Source organism: Solanum stenotomum, chromosome 11 (genome assembly GCF_019186545.1).
Source record: "Solanum stenotomum isolate F172 chromosome 11, ASM1918654v1, whole genome shotgun sequence".
Classification (NCBI taxonomy): domain Eukaryota; kingdom Viridiplantae; phylum Streptophyta; class Magnoliopsida; order Solanales; family Solanaceae; genus Solanum; species Solanum stenotomum.
Genome location: NC_064292.1, coordinates 23,961,497 through 23,987,683, shown reverse-complemented (window position 1 = coordinate 23,987,683; position 26,187 = coordinate 23,961,497).

Below are 26,187 nucleotides of genomic sequence, written 5' to 3'. Positions count from 1 at the left end.
CTACTGCCTGCGCTGCCTTTTGCTAGCCTTTTCCTCCTCTGTGAGCTTATTTTTGTGACTAGAACGGTTCCTCTTTCCGCGGGTACGTGTAGGCTCGGGCTGCACATCTGCATCATCTCCACTGAATAGTGCACCCAGGACTGTATCATCACCTAATGCAGAGGGTGCAGCATATGACTCAACATCTGGTGTGGCCAGGATGGCGTCACCATCAACCCAAAGACTAGCTAGCTCGATCCGGAAATAGGGCATATCGGTAGTAGGAGCTGGCCTCTCTAGGACTCTCAACTCAAAGGCATCGAACCTCTTATGAACTACTTAGACCTTCTGGTCCATTTTTGCCTCCATCCTTGTTTCTACTCTCTCTTCGGACTCAGCAATCAACTTCCGCATCCAAGGCTTAAAGTGGTGCAGCAAGGTGGCCATTTGGGCCTCTAACTTCTGAACTCAGGCTAGTGGTATAACATTGGCTCCCAAAGGCCGAGTGGCTCTAAATGAGTGTGGGGCCGGACTAACAGCCTGAGAAGAGTAGTCGGGGGCATCATTAGTGTGGATGGGAGAATAGGCTTATCAACATGCATCTTCTCCACAGCATCTACTAAATCAGCACCCAATGGCACATCGATCTGTGGCCTTCTCGAAGAGCAGCCACATTTGCCTCGTCCCAGATCAAGCCAATATCTAAGGTCCCCGTACGATGGATCAGCCTATCACAATGCCAGAGCGGCACTCCAAAGTCCCTGCATAATTGGAAAATCAAACATGGAAAGGGGTAAGTAGTGGAGGTCTTGAACGTCCTCTCGTGAATTTCTGCCAGCAGCATGCGGGAAAAGTCGATCTCCAATCCTGCTACTAATGCGGGAACCATGACGGTTCTGTCCCATGTGAGTTGGTTGTCAGCTTTTGTAGGCGACACCCTGTTCCACACCAATAACCAAAAAAACTTGGCCACCAAAGTCAAGGTGGCCTTACGAATACCCAAATGTGGTGAGCTAACCCACTCCACATGCTCTCCATCTGTAGCTATGTGCTTTGCCAACCACAGTAAGACAGCCTCCCTCTGCTCGGCATTACGCGTTAAGGCTCCACTCCTCACAACATCCCATTTGTAATCAAATTCGGCCGTGTTGAGGGCCCAAGTGTGATCAGGACCAGGGCCATAGAGGAATCGGCTGATAGTGGTATGTGAGTATCTACTGAAAAACCTCGGACCATAGTAGAAGTGACAGGGTCCTGGGCTGTGGGCTTGGACCTCTTGTCAATCGAACCTCGAAGAGTGGCAACATAGAAGGCATAAAACTCCCACACAATCTCCTCGCTATAAGTCCCAAGGTCTCGAGCCATCCAGTCACACTTGGGAAGTTTAAAAATTCGGTTGATGTTGGAGACAGTGTGCAAGCTCCCCATGAGGACTCTGCACTCCTCTGTAATAAGTCGGGCCATTTTCTCTTTGTCATTCTTCATCTTGGCATCCCGATAAATTTGCCATTGGCCCTCAACACACCATCTATTTGGCTCACCGGCCACTGGAGTGGGGACATCATTCCATGGTACGAGCACTGATTCTGAGCTAGTGGCCTCATCAGACGAGGCTGCTTGTTCATTATCGCCAGAACCTGTGACTGATTTAGCGATGGACCCTGAAGCCTGGGCAAACTCGGACCCTGAAGCATGGGCAGACTCGGACCCTGAAGAATGGCTAGACACAGAATTGGACGTAGACCCATTCTCTAAACTAGAAGCGACCCCAGTTGGTGATCCGATCAGTTTGTGCTCCTCATCAGACTAGGAGACAGTAACTACGTCGGGAATCACCTTCCAGGGGGTGCCTCTAGTGACTCGAGGTACAGTGGGAGAGGTCCTCGTGTTGGGAGAAACGTATGTCAAATCCGTCTCCACATCATTATCTTCGTCAATTAACCTAAAGCTAGGGGAAACAGATTTTGACTTTCCCATTTTTGTGTAGGTGGCTAGCTTCTTGGGTGCCATCGAACCTGTGGAAGAGTTATTAGTACCAACACTAACTAACAACACACTCGAAATAATTTTAGAACTAAAAATGACACCAACAAAAGACTAAAAAAAAAATTCAGACAATGGCTACAGTGGTTATCTACGGTGGAGATCTATGGTCCGTAGACTGATCTACGATCTGTGGATCAGAGGACCAACAATATTGGTCACAGAGGGAAACCACGATTGTGCAGAACAGTCTGTAGATTGATTTACGGACCGTAGTCCACATCTGTGGTTTGACACTTAGTGAACTCTTCAAGTGCTTCCATCCATAGACCTTATCTATGGTCCATAGATTGATCTACGGTCCATGGACGGGGATTCGTGGATGGGATCTGTTCCAGGTTTTAGACATACTTTACCTTCAATCTCACATATTTGACCATTGTCAATAGGGTCCTAGTCTAATCATGCATTTCAACACTTAATCATGCTAGTTTGTCATTCTCGGGATTCCATTTAATCATTTTAACAAGTATTTAAGACAAACTTTGGAACCCTAAGTTGAAATTTACATTTAGACTTATAAACTCATACAACAAGGCAGTACAATCACTATCTATCTTTCCAAGGGTATTGTGACTTCCAATTTTAGCATGCAATTTCATCTAACAATTACCCAAGGTCAAGACCCAATCCCTGACTTTCTATAATCTATCAATGAATCGAAATTCAAAGTGAGGAGAAATACTATTACCTTTCAGCAACGGGAATGGGGTGATTGTGTGATGACAGATGCTTTCAATACCAAACACCACCTCTTTGTTACTAACCCAAACACCGGACCCTTTTGTGGAATATGGAATGAGTATTATTCAGAATGGAAAGGAATCGTAGGAATTATAGGGGAATGGAAGGGATGATTTTATGGGGGAGTTATGGAGTGATTTAGGGGAGTTGAAGTCTTTGAAATGGTTGGACAGTGAATAGAGGGAACTGGAAATGATTTCAAATTAGGGGAATTTTAAATAGGGGGTTCGGGTCGGGTCAGACAAAATTAGGGTTTGGATCCACGAGACCCCATTTACGGTTCGTGGATTAATCTACGGTCCGTAGATTGGGACCGTAGATGACATTATAACTTGGAAAATATCAGAACTTACCTGGGATCTATGGACACTATTGACGATCCGTGGACTGAACCACGGGCCGTCAATGGGGTCCGTAGATCGCTGCACCAGCCTTTTTCCTGCAGATTCTGCTTTTCACCCCTGCACATGTAGCAATCATTAGCACATTCTTTTTACATTTTCTGGACATTTTTTAGACACGGACCCTATGTTGTGTCTATCCAACACTAATTCAAAAGTAAAGAAACTATCTAAATGAGTACAGATAAGCAACTAAACAAAGAAAATTACTAAACGGAAAACAAAAAACCTATTGTTGGCTAGATTTTACATCTTGGGTTGCCTCCCAAGCAGCGCTTGATTTAACATCGTGGCATAACGCAGGCCTCTTGATTATTCAAACTTCATCAAGATGATAGGCTTCAACCACTTCTTGCACAGTTTCTGTGTTTTCCAGATAGATCTTGATCCTTTTCCCGTTAACTATGAACCTTGTTCCTTCATTGTTCTCAAGATCAACCGCTCTATGGGGAAGCACTTTTGTGAGCAAAAATGACCGGTCCATTTGGATTTGAGTTTGCCCGGAAACAAGCGCAGCCTATAGTTGAATAGAAGCACAAGATCACCCACAACAAATTCTCGGTTTTCAATTCTTTGATCATGATACCTCTTCATCTTCTCATTGTACAAGGTTGAACTTTCATAAGCTTTTAGGCGAAATTCATCAAGCATATTCAAGTCATTCATTCTTTGATTAGATGCGGCTCGCCAATCCAAATTTAGCTTCTTCATTGCCCACAAAGCCTTATGCTCTAGCTCTACCGATAAATGGCAAGACTTCCCATATACAAGTTGGTAAGGAGACATACCTATGGGGTCTTGTATGCAGTGCGATAGGCCCATAGAGCATCATCAAGCTTCCTTGACCAATCCTTTCTATTAGCATTCATAGTCTTCACCAAAATTTGTTTGATCTCTATGTTGGACACTTCAACTTGCTTGCTAGTCAGTGGATGGTAAGGAGTGGCTACATTGTGGCGAACACCATACTTCTCAAGTAGTGCCTTGAACAACTTATTTCAAAAGTGGGAGCCTCCATCACTGATAATCTCCCTCGTTGTACCAAATCTAGAGAAGATATTCTTTTTCAAGAATGTGGTGACACTTTTACCTTCATTGTTGGGGAGTGCAACTGCTTCCACCCACTTTGATACATAATCAACCGCGACAAGAATATACTTCATCCCATGTGAACTCACAAATGGACCCATAAAATCAATGCCCCATACATCAAACAACTCTATCACCAATATAGGATTCATAGGAAGTTCTTGCCTATTTGAAATCCTTTTTTCTCTTTGGCAACGATCACAAGACTTGGTGAAATCGTGAGCATCTTAGTGGATGGTAGGCCAGTAGTACCCACACTGCAAAATCTTATGCGCAGTCCGAATACCACTATGAGGTCCACCAACAGGCAATGAATGGCATGCTTCAAGTACACTCAACATCTCAACCTCGAGCACCCAGTGACGAATAATCCCATCAGCGCAACTACGATACAAGTAAGGCTCATCCCAAAAGAATTTCTTCATATCATGCATAATTTTTTTCCTTTGGTGAAAAGACAAGTCCGGGGGCACCAAATCGCTTGCCAAATAATTAGCAAAATCTGTGAACCAAGGAATCAGATCATGAGAAACAGCCAATACCTTTTCATCAAGAAAGGTATCATTAATTTCAGCCCTATCACCAAGCTTAAGCATAACCTCTTCCTCTAATCTAAAGAAGTGATCAGCAACTTGATTTTCGGTCCCCTTTCTATCTTTTACCACAAAATCAAACTCTTGCAGCAACAATACCTATCTAATTAGCTTCGGTTTTGCATCCTTTTTGGCCATCAAATACCACAATGCAGAATGGTCAGTATGCACTATGACCTTAGTACCAAGCAGGAAGGATCAAAAATTTTTGAATGCGAAAACCACCGCAAGAAGCTTTTGTTCAGTCATAGTATAATTCTTTTGGGCCACATTCAGAGCTTTGCTAGCATAGTAAATAGGATGGAGAATTTTCTCTCGCCTCTGTCCTAATACTACACCAAGCACCACTCCACTCGCATCGCACATTACATCAAACGGTTGTCCCCAATCCGGTGAAATAATGATAGGTGCAGTAACCAACTTCTCCTTCAGCTTTCCAAATTCTCTCAGACAAGCATCATCAAAATCAAACTTATACTCATTTTCAAGCAGTTTGCACAATGGATGTGCAATTTTAGAGAAATCTTTGATGAACCTCCTATAGAAACCTGTATGCCCAAGAAAACTTCAAACACCTTTTATAGAGATAGGTAGTGGAAGCTTTTCAATTACCTCTACCTTTACTCTATCAACCTCAATGCCCTTCTCAGAAATCCAATGACCCAGAACTATCCCTTCTTTCACCATAAAGTGGCACTTCTCCCAATTCAGCACCAAATTGCAGTCTTCACACCTTTTAAGCACCTCAGCCAGATGATCCAGACATCGGTCGAAAGAGTCATCAACTACAGAGAAATCATCCATGAACACTTCAATAGTGTCCTCCACCATATCAGAAAATATCAACACCATACAACGCTGGAAGGTTGCTGGAGCATTGCACAACCCAAAAGGCATCCGTTTGAAGGCGAAAGTCCCATGAGGGCAAGTGAAGGTGGTCTTGTTTTGGTCCTCCGGGGCTATAAAAAATTGATTGTAGATTGAATAACCATCTAGAAAACAATACCAACCTTACCAGAAGTATATCCAACATCTGATCCGTGAATGGCTTAGGGAAATGGTTATTTTCTATCCAAGCATTTAGCTTACGGTAGTCCATGCAGAATCTCCATCCAGTCACGGGCCGCATCGGAACAAGCTCGTTTCTCTCATTAGGAACCACAGTAATCCCACCTTTCTTGGGCACACATTGAACAGGACATACCCAACTATTATCTGTAATGGGATAGACAACTCAGCGTCCAACCACTTGATAATCTCCTTTTTAACTACTTCTTACATAGGCGGATTTAATCTTCTTTGGTGCTCAATACTAGGTTTGTGATCTAGCATGAGTTGGATATTGTGGGAACAAATACCGGGAGGAATCCCAATAATATCCGCAATAGTCCACCCAATAGCTCGCTTGAACCTCTGTAACACAGTCACCAAGCACTCTACTAGTCTCTTCTTTAAATCTGCCGCAATGATGACCGGCAAAGTATTATCTCTACCCAAGAATACATACCTCAAATGAGTTGGTAGAGCCTTAAGCTCCAATTTTGGTGCTTCTACAATAGATGGTCTCACGGGTGGAGACTCGCGATTCTTCATGTCTAACTCATACTTCTTTGGTTTTGACTTATATTCACACCTATCGAGTGTAGCTACCAACTCATCGTACTCTTCAATTCCATCACTATCAAAATTCATCATAACTGCTGCTAGTGCCTCAACACCGAATCGCTCTTCAATTTGCACTTTTGTTCCACTCTCAACTCTGTAAGTTATAGCAGATACCATTTGGAGCTCATTACTCTGCTTCATGGACCTACAGATATTGAAAGTTGCTTCTTCATTGTTCAGTCTGAACTTCATCTGCCCATTCTCCATATCAACCAATGCACACCTTGTGGCAAGGAATGGTCTCCCAAGTATGATGGAAACCTCAAAATCAACCTCACAGTCAAGAATCACAAAATCTGCCAAAAAGATGAACGACTCCACTTTCACTAGCACATCATGGAGTACACGAATGGGCCTTTTCACGGTTCGATCGGCCATAAGTAACCGCATCGTAGTAGGCTTTGAATCCCCTAGACCCAACTTCTTATAAATAGACAATGGCATGAGGTTGATGCTAGCACCAAGATCACACAATGCCTTAGCAAAGTGTAACAACCCTATAGTACATGGGATTGTGAAAGCACCAGGGTCTTCCTTTTTCTGCACAAGAGACCTTGTAGAAATAGCACTACAATGCTGCAGTCTATCATCATCTTCAAAACTCACAAACCTTTTCTTTGTCACCAGATCTTTCATAAACTTCGCATACCCAGGCATTTGCTCCAAAGCTTCTATCAAAGGAACGTTGATGGAAAGCTGCTTCAACATAGTAATAAACTGTGATATTTACCATCTTCAGTTTTCTTCACTAACCTTTGTGAAAAAGGTGGTGGAGGTCTAACTATGGGGACCACTTTTTGAGATATATCTGTCTCTTTCTCTGTCGCATTCTCAGACTCTTCTGTAACCTCTACCACATCATTTTCTTTTCTAATCTCAACAACCACCACAGACGGCATAGGTGGATCAATGGTTTGCTTACTCCCTCGAGTAGTAACTGCCATACAATTACCATCATTCTTTGGATTTTGGATGGTATTGCTAGGAAGAGTGTCAGGTTGACGTGGGTTCACTGTAGTAGACAACTGAGTCATCTGCTGCTCTAGATGCTTTATTGACACTACATGGTCATCAACTTTTTGACCAATACCAGACAAGTCTTTTCTCATCTCCTTCACATTCTCATCTCCTTCACATTTTCATCATCTTGTGCATCATATCTTCAATACGCGCCATATTGCCTCCAGCTTCCATAGTACCAGATTCCCAATTTTGAGGAGGGACATAAGGTCCAACCCGATCGTTTCTATTGCTATAGTTATTCTGGTTGTAGTTGTTGTCGCGATTGAAGTTCCCATCCCGGACATATTGACCCTCGCGGTTGTAATTGCCATAGTTATGACCTTGGTTTCCTTCACTTTGGCACCAATTATCCGTGTTGGATCCTTGGGCATTTGGTCAGAAACCCCCCGTCTGATCATTCACCGCATAAGCATCCTCTTCATAATAACACTCTTCAACTGGTGGTGGAGTTCTAGTCAAGTAATTCACAGCATTTACCTTTTTCGCACTTCCGCTCACATGCTTCAATACCAACTCTAACTCGGTTCTCATCTAAGCCATCTCCTCACAAATCTCATCTACAGACTGGTTGTTTGTAGTATGAACGGCAAATGTGTTTCTTCCAGTATCCGACCTCCTAGTGCTCCATGTTTTATTGTTGCGAGAGATCTTCTTCAGTTTTCTGCAATCTGAGCGTATGTGCACTCACCATATGATCCTCCAACTATAGTATCAAGCACTGCTTTATTGTTGTCATTCTACCCTCGATAGAAATATTCCTTCAGCGACTCATCATCAATACGGTGATTCGAAACACCTCTTACAAACGCAGTAAATCTATCCCAAGAGCTACTCACAGACTCTCCAGGTAATGCCACAAAAATTGTTGACATTATCTTTGTGATTAAGCTTCTTGAACACTGGATAATATTTTGCTAAGAACACATCCTTCAGTTGGTCCCATGTATAGATTGAGTTATAAGGGAGCTCAGTGAACCATACAGCAGCATCGCCTGTTAGTAATAGAGGGAACACTCGCAATCTAATAATATCCATATCCAAGTCTTGTCGACCTACACAGCTTTTGCAAACCACTCTTAGCTTGGCTATGTGAGCATGTAGGTCGTCCGATGGTGATCCCGAGAACAAGCCCCTCACTGTAAGCATCTACATCAAGATATTGTTCACCACAAATATGTGCCCCGATGGCAAAGGGGGTAGGATAAGAGGTCCATCTGAGTCAGCAATGTTTACGTTGCCTCTATAGTTGTCATGCCATCATAGGCCTGGTGGGCCATGCACCCTCCCTGTATCTCCTAATTGATTCTCAGTTAGAACCTGGTTGTCTCCACCAACTACCCTCGGAGGTTGCAACTCAACTTCATCAGCTAGGTTCCCTCCGATAGGATTAACTTGAACTCCTTGATTGTTCATTCTTCGCAAAGTTCAGTTCAACTCTAAATCATAAGGAGTAAGTGGTACCTTGGCTCCGTGTACTTGGCATACACTGGAGTCAGAACCTGAGAGAGACAAAAACAAAAAGAAAAAGTAAATTAGGAAATAATTGACCAATGTTCAAAAATGTAGTTAAAATTAATCTAAAAGCCAATTTCCCTGGCAGCAGCGCCAAAATTTGATACGCTCAAATTACACCTCCCTAAAGAAATGTAAGCGATCGTTATCAAGTAAAGAACCCAACTTGTAGGTTGGGGTCGATCCCACGAGAAAAATGGTTTACACTTAACTTTAACCAACAATTATATTCATTTAGTCAAATTACTTCCAGAAACAAGTAATTAAAGGGGGGGTTTGTGAAACAAATTGTAAAAATTCAGTAAGTAATTAGTAAACAAAAGTCAATTTCGGTTGTTATCAAGATGAGAAAATTAACTAGGGTATACGTGTTCCCCACAAGCTCATAACGCAGTAATCCTAATAATAGCAATCCTTTCTTAGTGTACTATATGCAAAGTGATAAGCTAGGTATCTCTAAATCCTTGGTCCGGCATCTAGAGAATTTCACCCCGCACCTTGGTCCGGCTACGTGTGTATAATTTACTAACCCTTACCTTTACCTCATATTAGACATCACATCGATGTTTGGCTTACTTATTATTTCGCACCAATTGACACTAGACTATTAGATAGTATCACACTAAATCTATGTTGATAATTCTTTTCTTGTTGATTACCTCTTTGGTCCGGTAAGTAGCAACAAGGCGAGTTCTAACGTTGCGCACCGTTAAAAAGACTTTTAAACGAAAAATTATCAATACATGCAAAATACTATTCAAGAATTGCTTATTTACTATTCATACTTTGTTAATCGCTCATGGTTCCCACAAACCTAGTTGTGGAGTTTAGTTACCCATAATCATATGAACACAATTCATTGTTTTAGATGAAAGAATTATGAACTTACCTAAGAAGAATAATAAACCCAGAAATTCAACTTGAATTGCTACACCAAAATCTTCAAAATGAACTTAAGAAATCAATAATTGCTAGGTTTGCAAGAATAATCTCTCAAGTCACAAAATAGAACTAAAGTAATAATGTCTAACCCCCAAAAACGAGGTTTACATGCCCTATTTATAGAAAACAAACCCTAAATTAAAAGGGAAACAAAATAAGGAAAGTTTGTTCAGGTACACGTCTTCATTCCACTAGACTGACTCACGGACCGTCAATGGATCTACGGTCCGTGAGTCCCTTCCATCGGACAGGACTTAGAAAAAATTTCAGATTCCAAAAATCAGCTTCTCTGAAACAAACGGCAGAACTACAGTACGGACCGTAGATCGATCTATGGTTCATCAATCCCTCTCTGTAGCTCCACACTTAGAATCTTCAAACATCAGGTAATGGAACCCTCGCAGTATCATTCTACGGATCGGTAGTACGGTCCGTAGATCAATCTACGGACCATCAATGGCCACTGTGGTTCAACACTTGGTCAGATTTCCCTGATTTGCCTTGCCTATTGATCTACGGTCCGTAGACCACCTCCGTAGATGCCTTATTCTGCATTTCTTTCAGTTGTGTCTTTACGTCCGCACCTAAACATATTTCCTGCAAAACATGATAAAAACACATAAAAACCAATACAAAAAGGCCCTAGACACACACAACTCTTAAGTAAAATGTATTTAAAATACTATGAACTCACGATATATCATTGGGTTATATTACTACTTAACGATCGCTGGAACTTAGTATTGGATGAAATGTCTTTGAAAACGTTAATCAAATCATCAGTGCAGGAGGTGGGAGTCACTTCTACATCCTTTTTCTCATCCCGAGGCACTCGGGCTTGTCTGCACAGCTCGGTGATTAGCATCGGAAAGGGTAGAGATGTTTGGCGTTGCTTGGCCCTCATGAGCATCTCATGTGCAATGATCATCCCCAAGTTCAGCCTTGTCCAAGCAATGATGCAACCAAGACAGGTTGCTTTTGCATGGCAAAGAATTGACTCTTTCTGGGATGGCATGATAGTACAGTTGATGAAGCCAAACCAAAACCTTGCTGTTATATTAAGGTCCTTCTTCTCAATGGGTGCTCCAACCTCGATCCACTTGGGAGTACCGTCAGATATCAGAGGAGCCAACCACTTTTTTATATTCTCCAACGTTTTGTCCTGATCTTGTATTGACAGTCATCCTCAAGTCTCGTTGAACATTCCAGGACTGCATTGATAGTAATACTATCACACTTCACTTTCCTGCCCCTAACAACCACATAGTCTATCGGCTTGAATTTGGTGGTCGGCTTCTTCCCTTGTGGAACTAACGCTCCATAAGCAGTGTAGAACTCCCGGACCCAATTTGGAACATAAGGACCACGGGATTTAGTGAACAGCTGGAACATGTAAGACCTAAACCAGCTCATGATCTCTGGGTATCTGTCAATGACTCCATCAATAGACAATTTCTTTTCCACAATAATGGTTTTTAATCCCTCAATCTTCAGTCTATTCATAGATCGGGATGGAGGACCTTGTATAGCTGGTGTAGAAACCACAGCCTGTGCTGGAGAAGGAGAAAGAGTAGTGGCCTGGGAGGTCCTGATCCTAAACGTATCATTTAACCTCTTGGATTACAGCTCCACTCTCTGGGCTGCTAGTAGCTCATCTTCAGGCTTAGAAGGCGATCAAAGGAGATTCGGTGAACCACCGAGTGGTCGGCGAGCTCAACCCGCTCACCAAACTGCCCAACATGCCTACTTTCTACCCCGACTTCCAAAATCAACCTTGTAGCCCCCGAAAACAAATCAAAGCATACACTAGTTCAATTAGAATTTGACCCATAATACTCATGCCCCCGGGATACTCAGATATCTCCCGAATTGGCCAAAATTGGCCATTTGACGACTTACGCCCTTAGAAATGACGTCAAATGCTCCATCATCAGGAAAACTACATCATTTAGAACAATTAAAGGCTACTCAAACTTCACCCAACTATACCCAACAACAATTACGCACAACCCAATAAGAATTTGATTAATTTTAAGGCACGAAACTCGAGAAATCAACAATATAGGCAATTTAGGCATGATATTCAAATTAAAACAGGCACACAAGCACACATTTATGATTCAGAGAGGCCCAGCACACATCATTAAGAACTAAATGATTGCAAATGAGTAAAAACCGCTAAATACAAGTTTGGGGTTTGGAAAACCAACCTTTAATGTCAAACACGAGATTTGAAAAGCTAGGCGGCAAAGAATCCAACTCAGAACGCAAAATCAACGACTAGAAGTGGCAAAAACACGAAAATATAGAAAAATATAGTACGGGTGTGAGTTTGGTTAGTTAAAACGTGAGGGAATGTGAGAGAGATTGAACTTTTGAACTTTTGGCCTTTAAAACCGTCCAGTTCTCGCCCTTTCGGCGACATTAATTTTGCTCGCCGACCCACTCAGTGACACGCCGACCCACTCGTTGACACGCCGACCCACTCGGTGACATGCCAAGTGGGCACTTACCTGACCGAGTTTTACAGGACCTCCAGTTAATCTGGGGGTCCAAACGGTGGACAAAGTCGCGATTGCCGACTTGTTCGACGACACGCCGATTTGCTCTTAGCCTCGCCGAGTTTTATAGACTCCAACCTTAGAATTTCTTGAGTCCAAAGGCGGTCCGAGTCGGGCTCGCCAACTGTACATTTAGCTCACCAATCACAACTTTTCAATCACATTCCACTTTTTCACCTGCACAATCAACACACCATTATTTTAAAATAAAAAAGAATGAAAATAAAAACTTGGGTTGCCTCCCAAGCAGCGCCTTAGTTAACGTCGTGGCACGACGCAAGTCCTCACTCAAACTTCATTCTTGGGGTTGGCCATAGTGTCACTAGGCAACCCCCCTTGTTGTCTCGGGTTTAAATGAGACAAAATTTGACCCATCTTGGTCTCCAACTGCTTGATAGAGACGGAATGGGAGGTTACCATCTGGCTAAGGGTCAATACATCTTCATTCATCTCCTTCAAGATTTTATCGGACCCCTCAATCTCGTTGAGAATACGAGAGAGCATATCCTCAGACCGGCCACCCTCAGAATCTTTGGGCTTTTGGCGCTCGTGGGGAGGAAAATATTTATCCTTCTCCCCGTCTCTTTCTTTCCAAGTAGGGTTACGATCCCTCCATTCTCTATCACGATCCTTCCAGCCTTAATCCCTGTTCCAACCTTGGTTACCACCCTACCTCGGGTAGTTTGCACAATAACCACCTCCTTGGTTGGCTAAGAAATTCACCTCCTCATTGTACAACGCTTCAAACTTGGCCTCTTCGGGGTTTACACACCCAACACCCACAGCATTGACACTTCTAGCACCATCACCTATGACATTTTTGAACAAAATGTCAAGTTGTGTCATGATCTTTGCCATGTTCTGGTCCCTCTCTTGGTCTTTCTCAAGCTTCTCATTGGTCAATTTAAACATGAGAGGGAGACCTGATCTTCGCAGGTGTACCAATCCCGATTTATTGTGGTCATACCATCTAATAGATGGGTTGCTATAATGTAAGGTTGTTGCATCAAACCTCTTAGAGAAAGTTAGTCAGGTACTCCCTTGTTCACCGAATCAAGGCTTCGGTAAAAATATTGCAGCAAAACGTTGTCAGGCAAACCATGAGTTGGGCATTGCAGCTCCAACTTCTTGAATCGTAGCCAAGTCTCATGAATTGGCTCACCCTCCAAACGCTTGAAGCTTTGGATGATGTCCCGAAGTGTCATCATCTTCGAAAGAGGGAAAATAGAGCTTGAAATGTGGTGACAAGCTCTTCCCAAGAAGTTATGGAGTTTCTTGGCAATTTAACCAACCACTTGCATGCTTTTCCCATTAGAGAAAATGGGAACAACCTCAACCGGACCGACTCTTGGGATATGTTCTTGAAGGAGAACAACCCGCAAACATCAACAAAGTTTCTAATATGCTCATAGGGATCCTCATGAGCCAACCCACCAAACAACCCTTTCAATTGCAAGAGCTGCAACATGGTACTTGTAATATGCAACACAGTGTTCCCTTCAGCTGGAGGCAAGCGAATGGCACCAATTCCACCCATTAGATGAGGGTCATTAACACTCGGCTCATTGACATCGTTGAGGTTGTCGATGTCATCTTGGTGGCCCACTTGGCTACCATTGCTTCTGTTAACACTCATTTCTTCTGTTTAAAACAGCAACACGCAAACCAAAACTAAAAGTAAGTAGATTCAACTATGACTAAAAAGAACAAAATTCAACTTAACCAAAGAATCTTAACCAACACCCCTCCCCGGCAGCGGCTCCATTTTGATTGAATAACGCTATCAAAGAAACTTCATCCAATTCTAAGCGTCAACGATCTTTAATCAGTATATAAACCAACTAAATGAGTTGGGGTCGAATCTCACAAGGAGTGGTACGTATTTAAGATTCAAGAGTAAAGTGTGAACATATTAAAATCAGTCATACGAATAGATATTATCTAATAAGAACATAATTCAAATCAGGGTGCGACACAAATGTCAAATAAGGGGGTTTTGGTTGAAAATTATCAACTACACAACAGCAAATAATACGGAATAACAATAATGAGATGGGTTCTTGGGATGTGATTCGATTATAGGCTAATGTAGACAAATGCGTAATTGCAACTATTATAAAATAGCTGTAAATTAGTGAATAAGCTAGACTATAGAGGAGGTAAACTTTCTCTCAAACAATTTACCCCAAATCAAGTCAATTTCTCTCGAACATCGACAAGCATGCAAAATAACAACAGCCTACGCTTTAGCCCATTCACTCCTCGAGCTAAATGTGTGGAAAAGGGTTTAGGATTCACTCTCTCGAGCTGAACCAATAACAACCCAGTACCCACTGACCATCAATCAATAATCTTAGTTTTAAAACCGCTCTCTCGAGCAAGCTAGAAACACAAGGGTAGAACTGCATTTGCAACTACAATTCTTAAATTGAACCACAATTAATGATTGAAATCACTTCTAAATAGCAATTAATCTAACAATTAGCAATACCCATAAGCTAAATCAACCCATAATCACATAATCACACCCCGAAAATTGGGGTTTTAGCTAGACATCATAAAAAGATAAAAATCGTCACCAAATTGAGTTTCCATCAACTGGGTAAGATTGCTTTCGTCTTTACAAAGGTCCAAATTGAAGAATCTCAAAGACCTACTTCTGATTTCTCAAAAGTGAAAAACTTCAATTCTTCAAAGCTAAGGAAAACTTGTCTCAATACTTAGTATATTTACAATTCTCCACTCAAAATTCGATGTAATGAAAGTATAATACTTCCTAATTAATAAAAAGATATGAAACTAAATTTTCAAAAACATATTTATAGTCGCCAAAAATGTGTTGCGAAGCTTCACTCGGCGAAGTAAGTCGGGCTCGCCGATCAACTCCGTGATCCACCCTTTGGTCAATTCCATCTCCTTTTTGCCTTGGCCTTCAGCATCCTCCAGGTCTGTAACTTTGGGCTGTTTAACTCTGCATTGCGGAATCACTCTGCAATCTATCGACTACTCCTTTCTCTCACCAACTTTGAACTTCCTTCAGGGCTTGGTACAATGGAACTTTAGGCGGTGAAATGGGCACTCGGCGACTCGCCAAATGGACTTGGCGATCACCAGGCATTCTTTTCTTCCTTCTTTCAGCTTACTTTGTTCCTTTTTGCAACTTAGTATCCTTGTTTTGCTCTTTCATCCATAATCCTGAAAATTAAGGATTTTACATCAGTTATTGGCAAAAAATGAGCATTTGAGGACACTAAACCTATACAAATAAGGCCCTAAATGAGTCCAAATTTCGGACTCATCAATAGCTAAAATATCAATGGGTAGGCTAGGCTATAACTGAAACAGCTTTCTCTCGAACAACTATTCTGCTTCAAGTGATTTCTCTCGAACATCAACAAGCATAGCAATTAAGAACAGCCCATAACCTTCATTCAACTTCTCTCTCGAGCAAGATGGGTAGGATTGGATTTATGATTCACTCTCTCGAGCTGAACCCAAATCAACCCAATACCTACAAATCATTAATCAATAATCTTAGTTCTAAAACCTCTCTCTCGAGCAAGCTAAGAACACAAAGATATAACTGCATTTGCAACTACAATTAATAAAGTAAAGCACAATTAATGATTAAACCCACTTCAATATAGCATTTAAACTAGTAATTAACAATACCCATTAACTAATTCAACCCATAATCACATGATTACACCCTAAGAATTGGGGCCTTAGCCGAGCATTATAAAAAGATAAAAATTGTTACCAAATCGATTAGCCATCAACTGGGTAAGAGGAATTCAAGCTTTACAATGCTCCAATTCGAAGAAAAATTGAAACCCACTTGTAAAATCTCCAAATTGAATCTGAAAACCTTTAAGTCTATTCAGAAACTCAAGAGAAGATTGTTCTAAACTAAGTTGGATTCTAAAAGTCTCTAAAAATCAATGCTAAATTAACTATTTAAAACTAATTTATAGTCACCAAAAATAAGCCACGAAGGGCAGATTGGCGAAGTAAGTCGGGCTCGCCGAACCACTCAGTGAGCCGCTCATTGATCTCTTCCATCACCTTTTTGCCTTGGTACTCAGCATCCTCAAGTTCTATAACTTTGGGCTATCTCTCTTTGCATCACGGAACTGTTCGGTGACTCGCCGATTGCTTCTTTTTGTCTCCGACTTGGTTTCTTCCTTCAGGGCTTAGCATGCTGGAAATTTAGGCGGTGAGATTAGCCACTCGGCGACACGCCAATAGCACTTCATGCTCGCCCTTTTTCATTTCTTCAGCTTGTTTTGTTCCTTTTTGCATGTTAGTGTCCTTGCTTTGCTCCTCAAGTCATATACCTGAAAATCAAGGTATTAACATCAGTTTATAGCATAAATTAGGCATTTGAGGATACTAAATCTATCAAAACTAAGCCGTAAATAAGTCCAAATTATGGACTCATCAACATCCCCAACTTAAACTTTTGCTTGTCCTCAAGTAAAACTGAAGATCAACAGTTCAAAAAGGATGTCTCAAACAGTGCTGCATACGACTCAACATGAATGCACACAACAAGGCTCAATGTACTCATGCAATGATCAATTGTGCACTCAAAGATTCAAATTGTGACTCACCATTACCAAAGATGCTCAAGTTCACAATACTTTCTTCAAATGCAAGTTCAAGCTCAAGAAAGGTACTCAAATGCCCTCACAACAAAGATGATTACATATTCACACACAATTTCACAACAAGTTCAAAGTTCCGAAATCATAAACAACTTTCACACTCACAAAGATGAACATATGCATGACTTCACCCATAGGTTTGCCCATTTTTTCCAATCAACATTTGTTTCAGCTCACTCAAGATCACAAAGGTCTTTTCACGGCTTGTAACGGAGCTGAGTGTTAAGGTATGATCATTTAGGATTAGTGGATGCTACCTTTATGAAGTATGGTCTGAGCATCGCTTTCCTCTTTTTCTTTAACATTTCAGATATGCTTACAATCCACCCCATTATTCAACTTCATAAGAACTATTGGATACCCCAATTCTTTTGCAACTTTCACCACTTTATTTTACAACTTTTTTTTTCATTCTTTTTCTTTGCTTCTTTTCTCTTTTCTTTTATTTTTTTTCCTTTTTTTTACATGAAGGGGTTCTATCTTTTTCAATATCATTACTCAAAGGGGGATTTCTTACACTTCTTGACTTTCCTTCTCCTTTCACGACACCCCCCAACTTAGGCTTTTGGCCTAAATTGGCTATTCAAACAAACCACACTTCATGAAGATTATGGGTGAATGGACTAAAGAGAGGTCATTGTTGTTCAAGTTTCTTCCAAGAAAAATGGGGAAGGCTCAAAATGTGCCAAGCAAGGTTCACTCATCTCACAAGGTTGGCCACAAAAAAGGTATATTGTCAAATTGGCTCACTCTTCAAAATTATTGCCTAAGATCATTTCAAGTGCTTGCATCACTTAGTCAAGCAGACCAACGGGGAAACTTCTAGGTGTCATCACACACAATGTTCAAAGTAATATCAACACACAAGGCATTGGTACCAATATCAAACAAGACTCCACACTTTCAAACTAGTGTGCAATGTTCATCACAAGAGGCTCATTCGATAACTGGCTATTCATAATGAGACGCTAAAAGTTCACACATTGTCTATGAAACTTCATTGACCTTATCGTAGCCGCACATTCCTTTCGTTTAATTAAGAGCACTATTCAAGTCATCGGTATTGATCATAACCGATACTCAAATTTGCACAAGAACAACCACAATCACAAATAATAGGGGTGGCACAAAATTTTAAAATAGGTCAAAACCATTTCCATACAAAATAAGGAGCCACAAGGTCAACCATCGACAAGATTAAAATCAAAACACATATATAGATTAAAATACCCAATATTCACAAGTAAAACTGTCATCACAAGAGGTAGGTATGCAAATACTCAACCCATCCACAAAAGAAAAGCAGTTGTCCTCAAATGCAACTAAAATAACAATAATCCATAAAAACAATAGAGAGAAAGGTAAAGAATGATTATGTCTACATAGTCGCTTCGTTTGTCTGGGCATCAGTGCCCGGGATCACACTCTGGAGCTGGGTATTAGTGCCTGGTGCAACATCACCACTAGCTCGACTGGAGCCTGTCATAGAAGTGTCCCTCAATGAAGTTAGAATGGCCAAATGTACCATTGCCTCCTCGACCTTAGTCAGGCCCTCATAGGTGGTCTCCTCCTGAACATCGAGTTGCTCTTCATCAGTCTCCACCTCGAACTCTACAGCTCTAACCTTTTCTCCAGTGGTAGCCGGAGGCATATCAGAACAGGCCAGAATAGATGTGCCCAGGTCATCAGGAATGTCGTCGGTCCCAAAAATCATCGACATGTCAGTGGCTTCAGTTGGTCCACATCTTTACTCAACTTTGCAATTTTGGCCTTTAAGATTGTCACCTCATGAGAGGCCCCTTAACCTCTCTCGCACGCCTTTATCCTTGCCGTGAGGGAATCGATAGCATCTCTAAGAGGTTTCAAAATAGCGGTGAGAGATTTATCAATCTTCCCAGGAACTGTAGCCTCTAGCCTGGAGGCACGCGCATCAGCAGAATGGGCTAGGTTCCCCATCCATAGCAGCATGGCCTGGGTGAGTGGAGGTCGGGAAGCAATACCAGCAACAGGCCTAGGAGGCAAGGCAGCGGTAGAAGAACTCGCAATTATAAGAGGGGCAGAGTTTTAATTACCTGAAGGCCCAGCAGTCGGAGTAGGCAATACTGCCTCTGCAGGTAGTGACTCAATATCAATAGCCAGGGATGTATCCACCCTGGCTGCCCTCGTCAACTCAGCCTCATCCTTCAAGTACTTGGCTTCAATGCACCGGATATCCGTAGATGAGGTGGGAATCACTTCCACATCCTTCTTCTCATCCTGTGGCACCTGGACTCATCTCAACAACTCGGTGATCAACACCGGAAATGGGATAGAGGTTTGTCGCTGCTTAGCCCTCATGGCCATCTCCGGTTCGATGATCGCACCAAAATTCAGTTTCTTCCCCACAGTCAATGATCCAAGACATGCCGTCTTTGTGTGTCGGAGGATGGACTCATTCTAGGACGGCATGATAGTACTGCTAATAAATCTGAACCAATATTGCACCGCCACATTGCGATCTTTCTTCTCTATTGGCACTTTGGGATCAATCCACTTTGGAGTACCGTCAGATGTAGAAGGTCCAGCCAACTTTTCATTGTCTCCAATGCAGTAGTCTTAATCATGCTCTGGTAGTCATCTGCAAAATTATAAGTGCAACCCAAGACGTCGTTTACGTTTTCACTGTCGCACCTTACCTTCTTCCCCAGGACAACTGATTTAATCACGCTATCAAGACACTACTTCCAGTTCAAGTGCCAACGATCATGAGTAGTAATATAACCTAACCAAGGGTTGGGGTCGAGTCCCAAGGGAGCAGTTAACAATTGAGAATCAAATAGTAAAGTAAAATCTAGTTCCAACTAATCATAGCTAAAAACATTTCAAATCAAAAGATGACACGAATGTGTCAATTATCAATAGGGGGTTTTGTATTGATTAATAAGCAAAAAAAATGAAAATATAAAAGATGCGAGTATGGACACGAGATTCTTGAGATGTGATAGAAATATGGGATAAACTAGACTATTGGGTACATGCTTTTGATAGTAACTTGTTGAACATTTGTGACTAGGCTAGACTTTAGTGGGGATAAGCTTTCTCTCGAACAACTTACCCCTAATCAAATTGATTTCTCTCGAACACCGATTTGTCGTGTTAAGCACAATCTCTACCTTAGCCCATTCACTCTCTCGAGCTGAATGTGTAAGAGAAGGACTAGGATTCACTCTCTCGAGTTGAACCCATGTCGACCCAATACCACCAGCTATCAATTTAGTAGTCTTAGATTTATGACCTCTCTCTCGAGCACGCCGAAAACACTAAGATGAAATCGTATTTGCAACTACAATCCCATTAAGTTCATACACAACTACTAAACAAAAATCACATTTAAAAAACAAATAAACTATCAACAAGCAATACCCAACAGTTAATCTAACCCATATTCACATAATCACACCCCAAGAATTGGGGTTTTAGGTAGACATGAAAAAGAGATAGAAATCGATACCAACTAGTGTTTCCATCAAGTGGGTATAATCAAAAATGACTTTACACACGTCTAGGATGAAGATTCTTGGATACCCACTTCCAATTTCTTGGAATTGAAAACCTTCAAGCTCAAGAACAAATGTCTCCAAAAACTCTAAGAAAACTTAAAATGTCTAAAAAAAACTCAGTATTCTTTTCTGAAATTGATTTCTCGATATTAAAACTAATAATTCAAACTAGTATTTATAGTTGTCAAAAAGTGTGCTCCGTAGGTCCACTCAGTGCAATTAGTCGGGATCGTTGATCCACTCGGTGTTCCGCCCTTTGGTATGGTTCATCGCCATTCTACATTGGACGATAAAGTTCAGCTTCGCGGAACTACTCGGTGATGCACCGAATGCTCCTCTCCACCTCCGGATTGATCTTTTCTTTCTGGGCTCAGCACACTGGAACATTAGGTGATATTAAAGCCATTCGGCGACTCGCCTAATGCATTAGGCGATCCTCAGGCCTTCTTTTCTTTGTATTTTCAGCCGCCTTGTTTCTTTTTGCCAAGTAGTGTCCATGCTTTGCCTCAAACTCCAAATACCTGAAACTTAAGGATTTTCATCAGATATTGAGACAAAATATGCATTTGAGGACACTAATTCAATCAAAATATAGCCCCAAATAAGTCCAAATTGTGGACTCATCAGCACCCCCAACTTAGACTTTTGCTTGTTCTCAAGTAAAACTCAAGTTCACGGTTCAAAAAGGATGTCTCAAACAGTGCTACACAAGACTCAATCATGAATGCATACAAAAAGACTCAACTTACTCATGCAAAGATCAATTGTGTACTCAAAGATTCAAGTTGTGACTCACCATTATCAAAGAAATCTCAAGCTCACAATACTTGCTTCAAATGCTAATTCAAGCTCAACAAAGGTATCCAAATGCCTTCACACAAAAGAATGATTCCATTTTCACACACAATGGTTTAATCATTTAAAGTTCAGGAATCAAGATCAACACTCACACTCACAAAGATAAACACAATACATGAATTCACCCATAGGCTTGCCCGTATTTTCCAATCAATAATTGTTTCAGCTCACTCAAGATCAAAAAGGTCTTTTCTAGGCTTGTAATGTGTCTGACTGCAAAGGTATGGTCATTTAGGCTTAGTGACTTACATCCTCATGAAATGTGGTGCTCACAACACTCTCTTTCTTTTTCCTTCATCACTTTCATTTGTGCTCACAAGTCATCCCATTGTTCACTTTCCATGGTTGGTTGGAAACCCCATTTCTTTTTGCATTTTTGTAACTTTATTCCATGACTTCTTCTTTTTCATTCTTTTCTTTTCTCTTTTTTTTTGTATGGAGGTGTTCCATTTTTCTCAACACCATAGGTTAAAAGGGAATTTTCTTGCACTTCTTGACTTGCTTTCTCTTTTCACCACACCCCCAACTTAGGCTTTTGGCCTAAGTTGGCTATTCAATCAACCACAAATCAAGAGGATTATAGGTAGTGGATTCATAAATGTCATGCTTTTATCAAGTTTCTTCCAAGGAAGGCTAAGGCTCAAGGGGTGTTCAAAAGAGGTTCACACACTCACAAGGTAGGCCAGAGAAGAGGTATATGTCAAATTGGCTCACACTCATCGAAGTTGCCTAAGATCATATCAAAAGATAACCTTACTTAGTCGACCGGACCAACGGGGCAAATTCTAGGTGTTACCATGCATGGTTCACAGTAATCTCATCACACAAGGCATTGACACCAAAGTAAAACAAGACTTCACACTCTCACTAGTGTGCAACGCTCATCACAAGAGATTTCAATTCGATACTTGGCTAGTCACAACGAGATGCAAAGAGTTCACATATGGTCTATGCGACTTCAATTGGCCTCGTCGTAGCCGCACATCATTTTTGTTCGATTGTGAGCACTATTCGAGTCATCGGTATTGATCACAACCGATACTCAAATTTGCAAATGAACAGCCACACTAAGGGGAGGAAAAAAAATTCAGACAGGTCGGAAATCATTTATAATTAAAACAAAATGAGCCACAAGCTCAAACATCCACAAAAAGCAGTGTATAACAGTGGTTTAGCTAGAAGCCCAAATACATAATCAAAACGAGAATTACGAATAGAACACAAAGGTGGGCCTCACCCCACCACAATTAAAACATTTTTCCTCAAATACAAAAAAAATTATCCAAAGTCAACAAAAATAAAGACAGAGCGGGAGGTAAAGAGCGGATCTTGTCTACTCAGCCACTCTATCTATGTCTAAAGCATCGGTCTGAACTTGGGCATCAGTGCTCGGAGTCAGCGTGAAAGGTGCAATGGCACCAGACTCATCAGGAGTTGCCATAGGTGTATCTACCAGAAATCTCCGTACAACTAAGAAAATTCCCCGAGCCTATGAAGGAACAGAGGTATCTCTCATGGTAGCCCTTTTTCCCTTGCTTGTACCTCTAGGTGGGTGTTCTTGTTTTCTCTACTTTGGAAGATTCGATCTTTCTTCATTCATTTTGAAATTTAGTGCTCTTATCTTTCGGGGTGGCACGATTTTCCCAACAACTTTAGGTCTGGCCATGTCTGCAAAAAATTTAGAAAAATTAGAATACATTCAAACAAAAGTCGTGAAGATCAATTGCAGACAGACTCGCCGACCCGATCGGCGAGTCGCCAAGTTGCCTCGGTGACTAAGGCTTCTCACCAAAAGTTGCAGAGCCAAACAACAGGTATAACATGAATTGAAAGGCAAGATGAGGATATTGGGCGAACCGCCAAGTGGTTCGGCGAGCTCGACCCAGCTCGCCAAACTACCCAACGTGCCTATTTTAAACCCGACTTCTTGAATTCAACCCCGCAACCTCCGATAAACCAATTCAAACAATGCACTACTCGAATTTAAACAGGACCCATATCATACGAGCACAATCCTACAAGATTTAACATCTTTAAATGAGCTAAATTACGAGATGTCAATATTTAAAACAATATAGGCTATGTTTGCAATTTAAAAATAGGCATTCAATCATCCTAGCACAGAGAGGCTCAGCACACATTAATAATATAATTTCATCACAAATTAGTACAAAATTCTCAAAAATAAACATGGGGTTCAGAAAACCAAACTTTAATGTTGTTAAAACTGATATTGAAATGCTAGGCAGCAATGTAATCCAAATCTGAGCATAACTCAACAACCAAAATATGGTTATATAGAAAGAAGTAAAAGCTACTAAGAGGGTATGAGTTCAACAAGTTTGAAAACGAGGGAAAATGAATGATTTAAAGTTTTAAACCTTTGCTCTTTAAATAAACCAACCAGTTCTCGCCCAATCAGCGACGTTAGTCGTGGTCGTTGATCCACTCGACAACACACAGAGTGGATACTTACCTCACCGAGGTTTACAGGGCATCCATCAATTTTGGGGTTCCAAACAGTAAATTAAGTCGGGATCGCCGACATGGTCGATGAATCGCCAATAATTTCCTGGGCTCACCAATTTTTACAGACTTCAATTGAAAGATGTTTTGAGTCAAATGGCAGATTAAGTCGGGGTCGCCGATCTCTTCGGCGTTTCACCGACTGGACTTTAGCTCGTCAATCTGCATTTTTCAAACATGTCCCACGCTTTTAACATGCACAATCAACACACCATTATTTCAACAAACAAAAAACATAAAAGAAAACTTGGGTTGCCTCCCAAGCAGCGCCTTAGTTAACGTTGCGGCACGACGCAAGTGCACCTTCAAACCTCATTCTTGGGTTTAGCCACAGTGTCGCTAGGCAAACCCCCTTGTTGTCTAAGGTTAAGATGAAATGAGATATGACCCATTTGGGTCTCCAACTGCTTGATCGAACTAAATAGGAAGTGCACATCTTCTTTCATTTCTTTTAAAACCTTATCTTACCCTTCAAATTTGTTGAGGATACGAGAGAGCAAACCTACCACCTTTCGAATCCTTTGGCTTTTGGCACTCGTGAGGAGGTATATACCTATCATTCTCCCCATTCTTTCAATTTGGATTACGGTCCCTCCATTCACGATCTTGATCCTTCTAACCTTCATCCCTAGTCCAGTCTTGGTTACCACCCTGCCTCAGGTAGTTTGTGCGATAGTCCCCGCCTTGGTTGGCTAAGAAATTTACATCTTTATTATACAAGGCTTCAAACTTGGACTCGTCTGTATTAGCACACCCGACACCCATGGTGTTGACACTACGAGCACCAGCTCCCATGACATTTTTAGGCAAAATATCAAGTTGTGTCATGATCTTGGCCATGTTTTGTTCCCTCTCTTGGTCTTTCTCCATCTGCTCCTTGGTCAGCTTGAATGTGAGAAGGGAGACCTGATCTTCCCAGGTATACCACGCCCTGTTTATGGTAGTCATGCTATCCAAGAACTAAGCTGATATCACATAAGGTTGTTGCGTCAAACCTCCCAGAGAAAGTTGGTCAGCAACACCCTTATTTACCGAGTCAAGACTCCGATAAAAATACTGCATCAACACGTTATCAGGCAAGCCATGGGTTGGGCATTGAAGCACCAACTTCTTGAATCGCAGCCGAGTTTCGTGTATTGGCTCACCTTCTAGACGTTTAAAGCTCTGAATGCTATCCTGAAGAGTCATCATCTTCGAGGGAGGGAAAATTGCACTTGAAATGCATTAACCAACTCCTCCCAAGAAGTGATTGATTCATGTGGCAATTCAGACAGCTATTTACATGCCTCCCCCATCAGAGAGAATGGGAATAACCTCAAGCGGACTGACTCCTGAGAGATGTTCTTGAAAGAGAATGGTCTGCCTACATCAACGAAGTTTCGAAGATGTTCATGAGGGTCTTCATGTGCCAACCCACTGAAGAGTCCCTTAAGTTGCAAGAGTTGCAACATAGTGCTCGTGATGTGGAACACTGCATTCCTTTCGGCTGGAGGTAAGTGAATGGCACCAATACCTCCCATGAGATGAGGTCATTAGCGTTAGGCTCTTGGACATCGTTAAGATTTCCGATGTCATTTTGTGGACCACCTGGCTACCATTACTGTCATTGACGCTCATACTTCCTATTTAAACACACACAAACAAACAAACATAAAAATTAAGTAAGTAGAACTACGACTAAGAAGAACAAAAATTTTACTAAACTACAAATTCTCAACTAACACCACTCCCCGGTAGTGGCGCCATTTTGATTTAATCATGCTATCAAGACACTACTTCCAGTTCAAGTGCCAACGATCGTAAGTAGTAATATAACCCAACCAAGGGTTGGGGTCAAGTCCTAAGGGAGCAATTAACAATTAAGAATCAAATAGTAAAGTAAAATCTAGTTCAAACTAATCATAGCTAAAAACATTATCGAATAAAAATATTTCAAATCAAAAGGTGACACGAATGTGTCAATTATCAATGGGGGGTTTTGTATTGATTAATAAGCAAAAATAACGAAAATATAAAAAATGCGAGTATGGAGATGAGATTTTTGG